Source organism: Aethalodelphis obliquidens, unplaced genomic scaffold (genome assembly GCF_003676395.1).
Source record: "Aethalodelphis obliquidens isolate GAN/ISIS:26980383/991018 unplaced genomic scaffold, ASM367639v1 scaffold31, whole genome shotgun sequence".
Lineage (NCBI taxonomy): Eukaryota > Metazoa > Chordata > Mammalia > Artiodactyla > Delphinidae > Aethalodelphis > Aethalodelphis obliquidens.
Genome location: NW_020837975.1, coordinates 12,435,497 through 12,453,824, shown reverse-complemented (window position 1 = coordinate 12,453,824; position 18,328 = coordinate 12,435,497).

Below are 18,328 nucleotides of genomic sequence, written 5' to 3'. Positions count from 1 at the left end.
GCGTCGACCCTGACTTTTTAATCATGGAGAGGCCAACCAAAGAGATCCGCTTTGGAGACAGCTTGCGATCCGGGCCGCCAGAGAAAGCGAGGGGTCCAGGCCAGATGTGGAGGTGAGAGGGCATCCCTGCAGACCCCAAGGCACGTGGGTCTCCCTTTAACATGGGTGTCTGTGGGCCTTCTCCCTCAGTTCTCTTCCCTTCCCCCCTGGAGGTGCATACCTGACTGGTCCGTCCTTTGCTGATTTCTAATCAACAAAGAGCCAATTGTTTGATTTATTTTTTTCAAATTCATGTTTTAGGAAAGGAAGCAGACGACTTTGCACGGGCTTGTCTGATTGCTGGATTAACAGGTGCCTTCCAATTTCTTAATCCTTATTTAATTTCTAGATCAACCTGGTTCATCTCAACACAGCCCGCACCTAGGAAATTCAGGAGAAAAGCTGCATTTTCAGGAGTTAAGCACTGGCATTGTATTTATTCTTCAATGTGACCGGATGGTACCTGCATCTGTAATGAGAGGGACAGGCTCACACAAAAGTGAGCTTCCAGGTACAGAACTCAAAAAGCCGAGTCTGAATCTTGGGAATAATGCCTTGGAGAGGTGAAGCGGGGCACGCGCTCAGGAATGGAGCCAGGATGAGAGTGAGTGGATTAAGTGCCCCGAGACCTGGGAGCCCCAAGTTGAAGCAGAAACTCACATCACGTCCAGGGTCCAGGCAGCAAACAAATGTCACATTCAAATTGGGTAATGTGAAGAGAGTTTAATAAAGGGTCCATTTAGAGGTGAGGGCAGGGCACAGAGAAACCACAAGGCATGTGCAGTATCCAGGGCTAGTGACAGCAGGGCCCTCGCCACTCCTAGATCTGAAGGGTCAGCGGGCGGTCACAGTCACCGGGACTCAGAGGCAGAGCTAGCTGTGTGGAGAAGATAGCCCAACAGGAACTGTGACCCCACTGGGTGGAGCCTAGGGAATGAGCACCCCGATCTCATTTTCTCCCTCCCCTGATGTCTTGCTGGTGTTCATCACTGACCAGACCCACCTGGAAGCCAGAGGCGGGGGGGTCCATTGAAGGGTCCCACATAGAGCAGCCTCTTGGGGTGCAGACAGGGGAGGTAGGTGGGGAGCAGAAACAGAGGGGCAGCAGAAGATGCCCAGCACGGCTGTGTGCCGTCATCCTCTCGGCCTCTCTTTGTCTACACTTGGCTCTAGGCTGTGAGGAGAAATGGATGGGTGGGGTGAACAGCAACACCAGCCCCAGTCTCTGCTGTCTGAGCCTGGCCTCCCTGTTTCCTGCCCTTTCCTGGTCAGCCACGTCTTCATGGCCTTTCCTTCTTTCCTTACTTTCATCAAAGCTTATTTGTGTCTTGGGGCTTATTAAGTAAGCGGAACTAGTCTGACAGATCGAACCTGGTTTAAATGTGTTTCCCCTTCACGTTCATACAGAGAAGAAGCAACGCGCAGCCTCTCAGACCTGCCTCAGACCTCAGAGGAGTTTGGACGAACCTCCTCTGAAGATGCGGAGAATCCAATGTTTCAGGTGTACCAGGCCTGCCCCATCTTGGCTCTCATCTTTTCCAGGATCTGGACGTGCTACTCCCTCACTCTTGACTCTTTCACGGTTTACTGCATTCTTGTCCTTCCCTGCCCCTTTCTTCCACGAAGCCTTCCCTGATTACCCCACCTGCGTCATTTGCCTCTGCTCTGCAGCCCCTCATCATTCACAGGTTCAGGTTGTTCCCAGATGTGGCTCCGGCAGTGTGGGCTCTAGGTCCCCTGGACCGTGATCGCTCCCAAGGACAGTCTCTTGGGAATCTCCCCCAGCTCTCCCTCTACTATCTGTACCAGCTCAGCCAACGTCTCTGGGAAACGTGTCTAGTTGGGGGAAGGCAGGATGCTCTGTAGAATCGTCTACCCAGACTCCAGAGAAACACCACTGAGAAGTAAAGTGCAATGTCTACCCATGGCTCTGGGAACAGAGAGAGAGCACTGAACCACGGGCCTGTCCTTCAGATTTTGGAAACTGAGGTTGTTAGACTTGGAAAGAAGCCAAGAAATCACCTAGCCCCATGCTTTGCACTAATTTTTAGCTACAGTATCTTTTATTTACCACAAACGTAACCTTTTATTTCCCACAAACCTTCCAATAGATAACAGATAAACAGCAGCGGCTTTGATTGAAGAGGTGTAGGGATTGGGGCTCCACTCACAGAGCCTTGGAGGGTCTGGAGGCCCGAGAATCAAGGACTCCGCATGACACAGGACAAAACCCTGAGCTTGTCCAACCCCGTGTGAACGCTGAGGCTGCAGAGGGGGTGCGTCGCTTGAGCCGGTTCCTGGCGAAGGAGAGGCTGGCCTTCCCAGGCTGGTGTCCTTTCCCTCTCAACGTCCTCACAAGTCACTGCCCCAGGGTCAAGATTGTCTCCCTCAGTCATTATTGGCTGACCCTCTTCCCTGCCCATCAGACATGCCCCCAGAAGCCAGGTCTGTGGGGTGCAGAGCACAGCCCGTGAAGCTGGGCCAGGCTGGTGGGCAGTGCTGGATATCTGGCATCTCTTGACTTACCCCAGCCCATTAAACCCCCAATTGCCAAGCAATCCAGTTGCCAGGTGTCCCAGGGCTTTGGGGTCACAAAGGGCCTGGACCAGTTCCTCTCCTGTCCTTAGATGGGCACCTTCTTCCCTCCATCCTCCCAGGAGCTTCGTGGTGACCTGGCTGCTTGCTTGGGTCCCTCTGCTCTCCCGCTGCTCCTGTGTGAAGTTCCATTAGCATGCGGGGCCCGTGCTGGCTGGCTCCTCATATTATGTGCACAGGTTAAGTATTCCTGATAAGGCTTCTCAAATCAGATGGCTGAAATGAACTTAATTAGAACTCGGAATACTCGAGGTAGAGATAAAAGGCAGCGCATCCAGGTCTCTGAAGCAACAAACTGGGGGTGGGGAAAGGAGTATGGGAGAGAAAAAAGGAGCAGGCGACGGAACCTGGCCCCACGGCACGATGAAACCCTTTCTTGCTCAGAAAAGGAGGAGACCGGAGCTGCGCTGTGCTCTTCACACAACCTTCTTCCCTCAGCAGACTCGGCCTCAGACCGGCTCCCTACAACGTGGGCATAGAGTCCATACCTGGGGCGCAAGCAGCCCAGGTGTGAGGGGAGGGGCGGGGCTGCATGGCAGGAGGAGGAAAGGGGATTGGATCTTTATTAAAATTCGGAAGGACCAACAATCTCCGTCTCCTTTCAGTGCTCATGATTTCCTCCGGTTTGGGGGAGGGAGCGCAGTCATTAGACACGGCGGACTTACGTGGGGATGAGAGGGTGGGACAAGGGATTCTCTTCTTTCAGATTCTCAAGTTAGGTCTATCCTGTCACCCTCTGACCCCTACACTTCCTGGAGCCCGAATCCCCTGTATTTGCACGTTTAGTGGGCTACAGCTAAGGACACCCTGCCACTCCCACTCTAGCAGGGGTGGTTGGTTGCTGTGTGTGCCACGGCTCCAGTGTGGGGCAGGCTGGAAGCATCTGGAAGGGAAGGGCAGAGGCAGCTTGCGGTCTATGACCCGTGAGAGCTGGGGGATTAACTCCCCGGCTTCCTTGCCCCTCGGTGGGACGACCCACAGGTGTGTTGACTCAGAGCCCAAGGGGTCCCCAGTGGCTGAGCCCCAGCTTCACACAGTGGCACCTACTCAACAGCACACCCTGAATCAGCTGCCTCCCTGCCCTAGTGCTTCCTGGGATCATGACCCACATTAACCGCTTGCATTCAAATCCTTGTTCCAGAATTTTCTTTGGAAGACCCAATCAAAGATTCTTAGGATAAACTATCTTCGAAGATTGAAATGCTGTAATTATCTCTCCCTCCTCCTCTTTCCCTTCAGCCTGCGCTGGAAAGTCAGGGCTCCTTCATTCCCCCATCTACACCCTGACCCGTGATGAGCATCCTGGGGCATCTTCTGCTGCCACTAGCTGTCAGCGCATCACCGACTCACCCTGCTTGTCTTTCCCCTTTAGCTTTCATCCATAGACTGGGAAGCGGCCTCAACTCACGTCCACTTGTCCACACAACGCACAGCACTGGGAGTGAGGGTCTATGGGTCTGCAGGAGTATGTCTGTCCCTTACCCCTCACTCCCGCCTTCCGCCGGTAGCCCGGAGCCCTGCCCCAGAGAGCCCCAGTCTCACTGATCTGTCTGTCCCTTAGAGTCTTTACCCACTTTGTTCTCTGATGTGGTTAAAGGTATAGTTTGTCTATACCTTTAACCACACCCGAGGTTGACTCGAATTGGCGTTCATTTTGTAGTTTATGCCAGGCCTGGGCCCCTTTGCCCTCAGATCCCTTTCTCTCTCTTCCCCTGCTCCACTCTATAGGGTGGGCTCACCGCTGCAGGCTGTGTTTCTCAGGCCCCCCTGTCAGCTTGGCTGGCTTCTGGGTTCACCAGTAGAAGGCCCTTGTGGGGACTGGAGGGCAGCAGGAAGCGAGAAGCCAGAGTGTCTCTCCTGCTTGGGTGGTTTCCATCAGGGTCTGCCTTTCCTCAGGTTCTAGCTCCCTCTCAATAGGCTACCGACGTTCCTGGTGGCTCCGCCCCTAGGGTCTGGCTCCACCCACTTCTCCTCCATCTCCAGCCCTCCTGACTTCTTGCCGTCACTAGTTTCTGGGTTGTGTTTCTCTCATCAGCTTCCGGGCACCTTCCCTCATCTGGGCAACCAACTTCCTGCATTAAATTCCCTCTGGTTCAGATCCTGAGTGGTTTCTGTTTACCAAATTGGGCCTGACTGATTCCCATCCCATTGCCATAAAACCCCCTTGGGTGCAGATCTGTAAAACGGGGGTAAATATTGGAACGCATCTCAGAGAGTGAGTTGGGAGCTTATATGAGTCATACGTGTAAAGAGCAGAGCGCCACCTGGCACATGGTAGGTGTTCGATAATGTTCTCTATGCATAGATATTATTATTATTATTATTAGTGAACTGTGACTTGTCCTGTTTAAAATGTGTGTGTGTGTGTGTGTGTGTGTGTGTGTGTGTGTACAGTGAGGAGGAGAGGACATTCATTTCTGTGTGCACCCCTTCATGAAAATATGCATCTGCAGGTGACCACACCAGGCCTCAGAACCCGTGTAGCACGCTCTCATTGAAAATGCCTCTGGTCACCTCACTATCCGCTTGTACAACCACCTTGACCTTTGAAAGCTTGTAAAATCAGTGAACATGGAGGGGTCTGTGGGCAGATGGTGGGCGCCAGCCTCAGCTCACCGGAGTTGGCACATCAGGGACGCAGCTTGTGAAGCAGGAAGGGCAAGGCCCTCTGCAGGCTGGAGGGACAGGGAGAGGACTGTGGGCCAGGCAGGACCTTTTGCCAGGCTCAGCATAAGTTACCACATGGGACCAAACCTCCCGGCCCGTCAGCATCAGCGTCCCTGGGCCAGGCCTTGTGGGCACCATTCAGGGGACTGAGTCTGCGGATCTTGGCAAGGGGCCTCCAGCTCCTCAGTGACCCGTGGAAACGTGTAGAATTTAGAGGTCATGTGCATTAGAGAGCCATTTCCATCACAGGACAGAGGAGGAAGCTGTGGCTCAGAGTGGGGGAGTTACTTCCCCAAAGTCTCAGAGCTAGAGTTAGAACCCAGATCTCACGATTCCATTCTTTGGGCAGGAACAGCCTCCTCCAATTTTCCAATAAAAATGGATGTCTCAGTAAGGACAACCATCCCTTACCTTTTCAGGGCTTTACAGTTTATAGCACCTATCTAATTTGTGAGGGGGCTACTATTTTTCAAATATGAAATCAATGTGTTTTAATTTCCTCACTAAATTACATTCTCATGCAGGCTTCCTCCTCCGAGGCTGAGCTGTGAGTCTGTCATCCCCATAAAGGAGAGGGTGGGTTTTCTTTGAACAAGACTCCATGGTCTCCAGGGCTCTGGAGAATCTAGTGGGCTTTGTATCGTGGCTCTGTGACCCTGGGCAGATAACTTCTCTATGCTGGGCCCTTTTCATCTGCACCCAGGGGCTGTACCAGTGCCTCCTTCATAGATCAACTGTGAGGTAGACAGGGTCTGGTGCACAGTGCGTGCACACATTAGCATGTCAGCAAGCCTGGAGGACACAGCCACAGGGCTTTACACAGGGGGTGCCCATCAGACAGCACGGGGAGCCCATTCATTCCTGTCCTGGGGGTCTTTGGGGGACAAAGGGGCTGGAGATGGGTGGATGGGCAATAAGACCCACATCTGATCTTTCTCCAGGCTGAATTCCCCAAGGAGAGAGGCATGCAGTTAAGTGGCAGAGATATCGAGAGCAGAGGGGATTCTGCTTCCCTTCTCATTTGGGACTTGAGAAGGTCACCTCCCAGGCTGTTCCTGTCCTGATGACCAGTGGCTGCACTGTGGTCAACCAGGTGCCGTGGAGGGAGGGCATGAGTTTGGGTCTCCAAGCACGCCCTGGTTCCTCTGTGCCTGAGGTGGAGCCCAGATGCTTCTGCTTGCCCTGAAGTTATACGAGTCGGATTGGGGAGTTTCTCAGAGGGTTCAGAGAAAGCTGCAGGGCAGGACCTCAGAGGGTCCTCAGCACCATCAAGAGGCAAAACGGGACCAGGTCTACTCGGAATGCTAGGACAGCCCAGCCCTGATGGAGGCAAGAACGAGCAGAAGGCGAACATCGGCCGGGGAGGGCCTGCTGAACGCTTAGGGTAGAGCACACCATCCCATCTTGCTGGGCACCAGCCCTCCCAGCCGAGGACTGGCTCCAGGCCAGATGTGCCCTTCTCTCCCAGCGCCGTGCAGGCCTCTGCCCACCCACGTAAGTGCCATCCTGGAGGGCAGATCGAAAACAGAAATCCCCACTTTGTCCACAAGAAACAGGGTGCCTCCTTTAAAAGGCTGTTAAATTATTGAATCGGACCTAGATTACTACATGGGGCTAAAACTTAGTTTCTCCCCTTCCTCTTCATCCACAGGCTGGGAGCATGGGCAGAGCTCCAATCAGCTGATAGAAAATAAAGAAAAGGGGGTTCTCGCACATCTGAGCACACTGTGAGTACGACCTTGCCACATGCACATTATCTTGTCTGATTCCCCATTTGTGCTGGAGAATGGCCATCACTAGCGGTCAGCTTAGAGTGGCCATATAGTCTGGAATGGCAGAGGCCGTCACGTGCTCAGAATCATCTTTATTATTGCCATTTCCATTGCCAGAGGCTCCAGAAGCCTTTGGTTCCTCCTGCCAGCACGTCCCTCCGTGCTGGGTTCTCAGCTGGGCTGAGTTTGGAGAGTAACGGAAGGTAGATGCAGCATAACTGGGGGAAACAGCTCAAGCTTTGGAACCACCCAGAACGGACCTGGGTTGAAATCCAGTCTTACTGTTTACCAGCCATATGACCCTGGGGAAGCAACCTGGACTCTCTCAACTATAAAATGGAGACAATAATAACATCAAGTTTGCAGCCTGGATGTGAGAATTAGGGGTGTAGGTAGAGCACTAACACCATGCCCTGGACATAATAGGTGCTCAATAAATGGTAGCAAATTTAAGAATGAATGAATGAACGGCTACTTGCAGAGATAAGCGTACATGCATGTGTTCTATGCTGAATGGCAGTATAATGTAGCATCTAAGAGTTAGGGTTAAAGCCAGATGGCCCAGGTTCAAATCCTGCCTTGGTCGCTTACTTGCTATATAATTATGGAAGTTCTACTTAACCTCCCCAGACCTCGGCTCCTTCATGTGTACAATGGGAAGGAGGAGAATGATACCCATTGAATGGAGTTGCTATGGATTAAATGAGATAATGTATACAAGCCTCTTATAGCAGCAGTACCTGGCACAAATTTAGTGCTGAATAAAACTCACCATTATGATGATGACGATGTACTCATGGATGCCATTCCACCCCATCCCTATGCCCAGTACTGCTCTAGGCCCTGGGGAGGATATACGAGAAGCATAAGACATGACATTTGCCCGCAAAGAGCTTGAGAGGAGGCCATATACGCATCCTAAAGACAGCAACTCAGGCCTGCATATGGGCAAGAGTGACTGAAAGTTAGCAAGGCCCGCTGGGAGTGCGGACAGCACGCGCCACGGTGGGCAGAGGAGCCGGCGGAACGAGGCTGGAAGCACTGAGTGACGCTGCTAGGGACATGAGGCCTAAGTGCGCTTGAGGGACACGCCTGGTGTGCCAGTCAGCCTTCACCCACCCAGTGTCTCATCACTGTTTGCCGCCACAGAGGCATCTAACAGTTAAGCCAGTGACGGTGTAAGAAACAAGGGCTGCCTGGGAGTCCAGAAACCCGGGGCCTTTTTCTCTGCTTCATCTTTCAAAGAACAGAAGACTTGGGGCAATCACCTGCCTCTGTGAGGCTCAGTTTCCTTAAACATAAAATGGGAATAGGGGGGCTTCCCTGGTGGCGCAGTGGTTGAGAGTCCGCCTGCCGATGCAGGGGACACGGGTTCGTGCCCCAGTCCGGGAAGACCCCACATGCCGCGGAGCGGCTGGGCCCGTGAGCCATGGCCGCTGAGCCTGCGCGTCCAGAGCCTGTGCTCCGCAACGGGAGAGGCCACAGCAGTGAGAGGCCCGCGTACCGCAAAAAAAAAAAAAAATGGGAATAGGGACTTCCCTGGCGGTCCAGTGGTTAGGACTCCGCGCTTCTACTGCACGGGGCCTGGGTTTGATCCCTGATCGGGGAACTAAGATCCCACATGCCACGTGGTGCAGTTAAAAAAAAAAAGGGAATAATAGTACCTGTCCTTTCAGCTTCATAGAGCCAGGCTAAAACAAACTAAGAAAGAAGGACCCAAGAGGTTGCTACACTCTTGGCGTGGTTTAGCCAATGGATTAACCACCAGTCCTTAGAACCACTGGGAGAACTCAGGGTAGACTCTCTGAAGGAGAAACTAGGGTTCTTTCACCCCTGCCTTGGGGAGGGGACAGTCATATCATCACACAGGCTTGGAGGTCTCCTATACTTTTGAGTTTTAATTTCCCCAAAGCCTTGACATTAACCGTGGGGCAAGTAGCTGGTATCTGTATCTTTCCTCCACCTCAGCTGTCTGCCCCCCAGTGTCAGGGCTGGTGAGGACAGAAACACCAAGCTGGAAGCTCCTTAGGGGAAAAAGATACCGGAATCCAACCAGGCTTTATTTGTTGGGTGGTGAACTTTCTTCTCTGACCCCACGAGACGCTGGCCTAGGGGTCCTGGTCCCATCTGCTCCCCCCTCCTCATGCCCATCCACCTCTGCTTACCACCTCCACCCCATTTCCCACTCTGCTCATCCCTCAACCCAGAAATCAAACTTAATCACCTTCCATCCGGCTTCTGCACTGCAATAAATAGTTATGGAATGCTCCCGAGGAGGAAAAAAATGATCCAGCGTTTAAAATATTGAGCCACTCAGAAATAATTATTCATGAGGTTTTGGTGCATGTACTAGACTTTTCCCTCGAGGCTGAGGGCCGCCTGTTGGAACGAACTTAACCACTACTTGGCCTTTCTTTCCCAGTTTTCATTTTTCTTTCCCTTGTTTTCCTCTCTGCATTTATGATTCCTTAACATATTCATATTGAAACATTAAAAATGCTCAACGGGACACGGACAGGGCTATGCTGAGCTCATCGACAGAAGGAGCCTACAGAGGGGAGGAAGGACTTTGAGACGGACTGTCCTGCAGAATGTGTGCAGGCTTGGAGGAGGGTGTGCAGCCTGAGGGGAGACCCAGCCCTGCCCTCAGGGAGCCCCGGTCTGAGGGGAGACACAACCCTGCTTTTAGACGACTTTCTGGCTGATTGAAGATTCCATTCTCAACTGGGAGATAGTGTTATCAACCTCAATGACTTTCTAATAGGGAAATGTGTTTGAGAGTTCCGTTTTCAGTGGGAAACTGTACTCATTCATTCATCCAACAATATTTATCTAAAACATGGTGCACTTCAGTAAATATTTTTTGAGACCGTCTAGATTCCAGTACTATACAAAGTTTGGGGGATAGAAAGGGGCACAGGAATAATTCCTGCTCTTAAGCAGCTCATGGGCATGTAGAGTTTTCAGCAATTCTTATTTAGTATAATTCCAGAGCTTTAGAGCAAAACTCACCTGCAGGTCACCTGGTCCTATCCCCACCTTCCAGTATAAAGGTGCCTGGGCAGAGACCCAGACCTTCTGGGAGCAGCAATCTAAAACCTGATGAATTGACTTCATCCCCACTCTTTTTTTTTTTTTAACTTGTTATTTTATACTGGAGTATAGTTGATTAACAATGTTGTGATAGTTTCAGGACAGTAGGTTGTTACATAACATTGGGCAGAGTCCCCCGTGCTATACAGTAGGTCCTTGTTGGTTACCCATTTTAATTATAGCAGTGTGTACATGTCAATCCCAAACTCCCTAACTATCCCTTTCCCTCTCCCTTCCCCCCTGGTTCATTCTCTAAGTCTGTGAATCTGTTTCTGTTTTGTAAGTAACTTCATTTTTATCATTTCTGTTTAGATTCCGCTTATAATGGATATCATATGATATTTCTCTTTCTCGGTCTGACTTACTTCACTCAGTATGACAATCTCTAGGTCCAACCATGGTGCTGCAAATGGCATTATTTCATTCTTTTTAAAGGCTGAGTAATATTCCATCGTATATATGTGCCACATCTTCTTTATCCATTCCTCTGTCGATGGACATTTAGATCCCCACTCTTAAGAGATTTCTGTTTATATCTCATCACTTTCCTCCATCCCTCTTGCTGCAAAAGTATCCTCTTTTCATTTGGGGGAGCTATGGTGGAGCCTCTTCCCCATCCCCACTTATCCGCCCTCCTGACCTGAGCAGCACACAGCCCAGACTTCTCTGTGGCATCTGCACACTGAAAAGCCCTGAAGAAGGTGACCAGATGATTGGTTTCTAGGTGTCCAGAATCAAGATCTGTGAGATATTCATTTCACTGGGCAAAGCTGTGTCACACACTGGAGAGATGAAGGTGAGGGGTGGTGGAAAGGCAGCAGCACCCTTTGGGGATCGGAACACTTTGAGGGTCAGGGTGAAGTGGTCACTTCTCTGAGACCTGGGATGTGAGAATAATGCTTACAGAAATAGCCATCTTTAGATCTGATAGAGACCTTAGGGATAAGTGAGTTAGACACAGGTCAAACTGCTATCATAGAGGCTCAAGACATAGTTGCTGACAGAAGATGGGAGTTTATGTCTCTATCTTTTTTTTATCCTGGTTTTCAATTTATTTATTTAAATTTTTATTGGAGTAGGGTTGATTTACAATGTTGTGTTAGTTTCCAGTGTTTCCATCTGTCTTTTGAGATGGGCTAGAGGCAGGTGGATGGTGTGGGCCATCCAGAGACCTAGGCTATGGGTGCAGCTCTCTACCCTCTACCCAGGCTGCCCATCCAAGAGGACTGCTCCAGGCATGGCCAATCTCCAGCCTGTGGAAAGAGTTAGGAAGAAGCGAAAGCAGGCCTCTTCTTTGTTTAAGGATATGCCCTGAAGTTTGCTTTGGCTCATATCCCAAGGCCTGAACTTAGTCACGTGACCATTTCTACCTGCAGGGGAGTCTGGGAAATGTAGTCTGTAGCTAGAGGCTCCTCTAAAACTTGGATGATACTAAAACCAAGAGGAGGAGAAGGGACACTGGGGCATAATTCACAGTCTCTGTCACAGACGAAGGAAACATGGCAGACCGGGATGAAGTCTGCATGGCAGGTAGTCTTATTTCTCCCAAGTACTTCAGCTGCCTTTCTGTTACCACGGAACAGCAGGATTAGAAGAAAAAGCCCCCAGGGCCAGCAGCTCAGAGGCAGAGAGAGGAGTTTTTAAATTGCTTCGATGCTGCCTAGGAGTGGGGCGGGGTCCTTCGGAAGCCAGGGCTGATGTCTGCGGTCTGGACCACAGCCGCAGGATTGGAGCACTGCACCACAGTATGGCACAGAGCAGCCGGGGTACCTGTAGCTGGCCTTCCAGGATTCTTGCTGATTGGCACTGCCTTAGCCCCGCAGATGCTGTTGGTGCCGCACCTGTGTCCCCTTAGCATGCACCTTTCCACACCATTTCCATATGTAATGATGGCCTCTTTCCGCAAATACGTGTGGACACTGCCTGAGGACTTTCTCCACCAGAGCATGCTTGGGCCCTCCTGCAGGGCAGAAGTGCCAGGAAGTCACCCTGGGGAGTAGCCTCCACCCCGTAATGAATGGCAGTTGGTACATAAATACCCAACTCTGAGGCACGTCCTACACAGTCTCCCAAAGCTCCCCGGTGGGATCGGCCCCCAGGGGCCCACAGTAGTAACTTGCTCCCTGTATTAGCTTTCTTCCTTTTCTTATTTCCTCTCTTCTTTGTGGGTACTTTCTGGGGTCACCTCCCCAATGAACTACTTGTCCTGACATCATTATCTCACAGTCTCCTTCTGGAGAAGTCAGTCCAAGACAACTGAGGGTATTGGCTGTCCTGCTCTATCGAAGTAGAGAGAAGATCATACAACCAAGGTGGGGGAGTGGTCCCAAACCGGGAGACATAAGAAGTTGCATCTTATTGTCACTAGATTCCCAACACCTGACATGGTACCACATACAGGAAGGGTGGGTGGATGTTCAGAAATTATTCCACTGATTGAATGAATTAACTCAAGCGCATTCTGTCATCAACTTGCTGTGTGACCTTGGGCAAGTCCCTTTACCTCTCTGAGCCACACTTTCACCATCTGCAAAGAGGGGATGATAACATTACGTATTTTAGAAGAAGGAATGAGACAACAGCTGTGAATCAGCCTTGTGATTCTAACACCCTCTGAATTGTGAGAGGTGAGAGATTAGAGAACTGCCTCTTATCCTTAGGGCTTCTTTTCAAAACACCCAACTAGGAACATCTTAGTGGCTAAAAAAGCAGCATCAATTTCTCATTGAAATTCTTTCATTCAACAAAGTGAATAATCTTAGTGGAAGGAATATACATTATTTTCTGTAGGATTCATTAAAGTTGTTTTCATTTTGAATTAAAAACACACAGTTTCTGAATAGGCCCTGTGCAAAAAGAAAGGTTCTTCACCAATCTTTTAATTTGAAAACAAGAAAATGGACCAAGGAAGGCTGTGCCTTTCCCAGGCCCACTGGCTGGTTAGAAAAATCCATTCATTCTGCAGAACCTTCATGGGCAGGGGCTCTGGCCAGGCACTGTGCTGGGTGTGGGTGTGCTTTGGTGAGCCCAAATGGACATGACCCTGCTGTCATGGAGCTGTCAGTCTCATGGGGCTGGGACATCAATGGAATAGTCGCACTATGACAGAAAAAGTTGTGTTTCTTTAAGAATTAAAGCAGTGGCGCTAGTGGAGGTGGGTGATGGAGAGAGAAAGAACCCAGAGAAAGGCTGCTTGACCTGAGGTCTGAGACATTATCTGGGAGAAAAAAAGGAAGGAGAGCCTCTCAGAGGAGACAGCATATGCAAAGGTCCTGTGGTCCGAGGTGGTACATGATGGCTTTGAGGAGGTGAAAAGAGGACCTTATGGCCACAGTGTAGAGAGTGAGATGTGGAGTGGAGGGAAATGGGGCTGCAAAGGTGGGCAGGGAGAGGACACCGGGTCTAACATGCATGTGAGTCAAGAGTGGAATCCAAGTCTTTCTCATTTTTTCTTCATAATATCCAAAATTGTATTATGAAAAAAAGTTAAACATACAGATAAAATGCACAGTGGACACCACATACCCACCACTTTGATTCTACTCTAGCATTTCACTCCATTTGTTTTTTTCACATATCTTTCCAGTTATTCATCCCTTATCCATCTTTGTTTTTTGATAACTTAATATTTTATTATATATGCCTTAGTTTTTTCTAATGGAAAAAAATAAAACTTCACAGATAAAATTCTATTGGAGCCCTAACCCCAGTCCCAATCTCCTTCTACTTTAGCCAGTGGGGAGCCCCAGTATGAGATCAGAGGGAGAGAGGAGAGAGAGGATGGTATTGCCTTATCCATCTTTTAATCCACCTTATTTTTATGCACTTCAAAGTGGCAGACATCAGCTCGAAACACTTCAGCCTGCATATCATATCACTGGCACATATATACAGCTGAGTAACCCAAATCCTTATCGAGATACAAAACATTCCATCACTCCAGAAATTTCCTTTGTTCCCCTTCAGTTAATCCTTGCCTCAAACTCCTAGGCAACCACTGTTCTGATATTATACATCATACATTAATTTTGCCTGTTCTAGAACTTCCTATAAATGGAAGCATTCAATATAGCCCTTTTTTAGCAATGCTTCTTTCACTCGGCATATTTTTGAAATTCATTCATGTCGTTGCATGAATCCATAGTTCCTTCCTTTTTATTGTTGAATAGCATCCAGGGTATGTACATTTCACAATTTGGTTATATCCGCTCTACTGTTAATAAACGTTTGGGTTGTTTCCAGTTTCGAGTGATTATGGATAACAGTGCTATGCGTGTTTCTGTACAAGTCTTTTTGCGGATATGTGTTTTCTTTTATCCTGGGTAAATTCCTAGGAGAGACATTGTTGGGTCATAGGGTTTGATGTATGTCTCATTTCACAAGAAACTTGTAGACCTTTCCCCAAGAGGCTGTACATTTCGCACTCCCACCCACGTGTAAGGGAGTTCCGGTTGCTCCACATCCTCCTCAGCACTTCGTGTTGTTCGTCTCTTTAATGGTTTAATCAGTGGGTGTGTAATGATGATTCATTATGGCTTTAATTCGTATTTCTCCCATGGTTAATGAGGCTGAGCACTTTTTCCACGTGCTCATTGGTCATTGCATTGCCTTTTGGTGAACTGTTTGTTAAAATCTTTTGCCTCTTTTTTACAAAGTAGATTGTTTATCTCCTAATTATTGAGTTTTAGTTCTTTGTATACATCCTGAATATAGGTCCTTTGTCAAATATAACAATAATTATTCAAGAAATCTTTATGTGCCACCACTACATGCCAGGCAGTGTGCTGAACTAGACAGCGTGGGGTCTGCCTCATGGAAAGCCACAGTCTGGGTCTCCTGACTACCAAGTCTAGTGCTCTTCCTACTAAACTCAGCTTTTCCTTCAGGGGACAACTCTGGATTCCATATGTCCCCAGGATCCTGAGCTAGCAGGAGGGGCCTCAAACTGGGCATCAGATGACCTGGTTTTGAAACCCATCTCTGCCACTTACTTGCTGTGTGACTGGGGGCAAGTCACCTAACTTCTCTGAGTCTCAGGTTCCTTACCTAGAAGAACAGAATTTTAGAAACCCCTGCCTTTTGGATTTACCATGAAGATTAAAGGAGGAAAAGACACCAGGCATTCGGTAGGTCCTCAGCCATCGTCAGTTTCCTTTCTTTCCCTTCCTTGGGGACAAGAGACTGTCCTGTCTCTAAGGTGACTTCAGCAAGGTGTGTTCTGTCGTTGCAGGGCTCCAATGGAGAAAAAGTATTTAGTTTAAAAATGAGACGTTATGGAGAGTTCCCTTGTGGCCTAGTGGTTAGGATTCCGGGCTTTCACTGCCGTGGCCTGGGTTCAATCCCTGGTCCGGGAACTGAAATCCTGCAAGCTGTGCAATGCGACCAGAAAAAAAGAGAGAGAGATGTTATGATGGTGCTAACGAAGTGGTGAGAACTTATTCTCTCCGGGGCTGTGCTCAATGGCCCCTGCTTTCCACAACTGATGAGGTTGCCGTAGTTTGCTAATGGAATGTGTTTTTAATGAGCTTCCTGATTTTCCTCCATCACCAAAGGGCTGAGGGAGCAGCACAGTGGTCTGAGAGTGAGAAGACTCGGTTCTGGCCTGACTGGGTCTCTAACTAGCCACGTGCCCCTGGGCAAGTTCTCTAACCCACCTCCTGCACACCCTTCCTTGTAAAATGAGGGGGTGGGACAAGGGGATTTCTAAGGTCTCTTCCAGCCCAAATATTCTGTGCTTGCAAGTTTCTTTGTCCCCGACAGATGCTGGACCACAGCTGGAAGACACATCTTCAAACAGAATCGGCCAACCGGTCAGCAAGCATGAACTAAGCGTTTTTGTATGTTCTTATGTTTTGAGGAGGTCCAAGGGAAGTCCGAGATGCTACCTCACAACTCAGAGAGTTTCAATCACACCTACGTTTTAAAAAAGGAAAAGTGTCGATAGGAAAGATATTAGTCCTTAAAAAAGCAAAAGAAAACAGCTGCATGTCCAGTTACTTAGATATCTCTGTGCTCATTCTCCTTCAACCAACTTCTTAACCATTAAGAACTGATGATTCTTTTGATTTATCCAATTGATTAAAACATTGGGGCCGTTTCAACTTCCCCTTTTACTTCTGCCTAATTAGAAAACATATCTCTGTTGACTGACACACCTTCCCTGTGAGGGTTTTTGGAAGCGTTTTTCCAAGAGTTTATATGGGTGAGATGAAAACTGCACCTCTTCTCTAACTTATTAATTCGGCAAATCCAAAACTTCACAGGAAGATCTGCGCAAACTGTGGTTGAACAGGAAGCAGACACATGGGAGCAACAGGAGATGGGCTGTCAGTGCTAGGAGGGGCCAGGCTGGGGAGCCCTTCAGTCACCAGCTGCGTAGGTCAGTCCTAGGAGGCCACTTTCCGCAGTGCCTCAGAGCTGCCAGGAGACCTGGGGCGTGTTGCTTAACCTCTCTGGGCCTCAGTTTCCTCATCTGTAAAATGGAGGTGGTGACAGCGCCAACCCTACCCAGACTGTTTGAGAGCTTAGTGGGCAGTGAGTGTGAACCACTCCGTGTAGGGTCCTGTATGTTGCAGGCTCCATGTCCCCGTTAACCGTTTGGATTACCATTCACACCTCACAGGGTAGGGAACTGTCTTGGAAACCACAGACACAGGGAGGTCCCCAGCTTCTGACTACCTGGACCTTGGCAAGGGTTCCCCCTGCTTAGACACACAAGAGCCAGCCTCAAGAGCCTTCTTTCAGTCCTTTCCTCTTGGGATGCTTCTCTTCCGGATTTTCCCGGAGACAATTTCCCTAACACCTTTTCCTTCTGAAGCTCCTGGTCTCCGTTTATATGTAAATTGGACATTTGAGTTCATGAGGCCACAGAGTTTGTTGCATCTGGCTTTTATATTTCAAAGGAGGCAGAAGAAATACCACCAAGGAGAGGGATGCAATTTTCTACCCAGAATAAAGCTTCCTCTTGCCAGCCCCCCACCGTGTCCCATTAGAAGGTTCTAGGAGCAGGGGCAGAGAATTTTCTGTTCCAAATAATAATAGCTACCACTGGATTTATATGCTAAGCAGTTTTTAGATACACATATACAGTTAACATAGTATCTCATTAAACTTATAAACCTGTGAGTTGGGTATTTCCCCTGTTTTACGGACGAGGAGATGGCCTCCCAGAAATGTTAAGTAGCCCAAGGTCACACAAATGGGAATTGCAGGATTTGCACCCAGGAGGGAAGCCTGGCCCCAGAATATATGTTTCAATCATGCTTTGTGTTCTGTAGCTTTTTACTGAGCCCCTGATGGGTGCCTGGCGGGATGCGAGGTGCCTTGCAAGTGGGGACTCAGTCGATGCTCACACCCCTGTTATGTGGGAACCGTCCGCACTGGCCGAAGGTCACACTGCAAATCAGCTCTTACTCCTACCTTCAGGAATATTGGCCAACACTGATAATTAAACAAGTTCACTCGTGGGTATCACCTCAGAAGGGAGGGAGGTGAATGCCCTAGGGAAAGAAGAAGCAAAACACTCAGGCTTCAAAGGAAGGAGTGAGCCTTCATCTGATTGGAGGTGGGCGCGTTTTGCAGAGCCGGCTTCAGAAGCAGGTGCTACTGGAGAGAAAATGGCCATCTCTCCACTCCGGGCCTTTGCTCATGTTCTTGCCATTAACATTCTCCTCTGCTGTCCCCACTCCACTTCCCCTGGCCAATACCAACTCATCTCCTCCCGTCTCCACTTAAGGATTTCTTCCTTGGGGACTTGACTGAACCCCTGGGTCAGGATAACTACTCCTTCCATAAGTCCCCAGGCCCTACAGATCTCCTCCATAGCAGACATCGCCTGGGGATTGTCCTGGCTTCTTACCTGAGGGCTTACAAGCTTCACAGGCCAGGGGATCCCCAGCTTGCCCCGCTCCATACTCAGCTCCCAGTAGAGGGTCAGGCACTCAGCACCAATTGAGAGACTGCAGTGCTCCAACCTGACCCTCTCAACCAGCAGGATGAGCTCTGAGCCTAAAGCCTGGGGCTGCAAGAAGGCCTGGGGTTGGACCATGTGTGGGTGAGAGTGGAGCCTCCAGGGAAAAGAAAAGGCTCCTCTGTTCCAGTGAGTCCCTGGAGCACGTGTAGCAGCAGTGGCTCATCAGAAATGCAGACGCCCAGGCCCACCC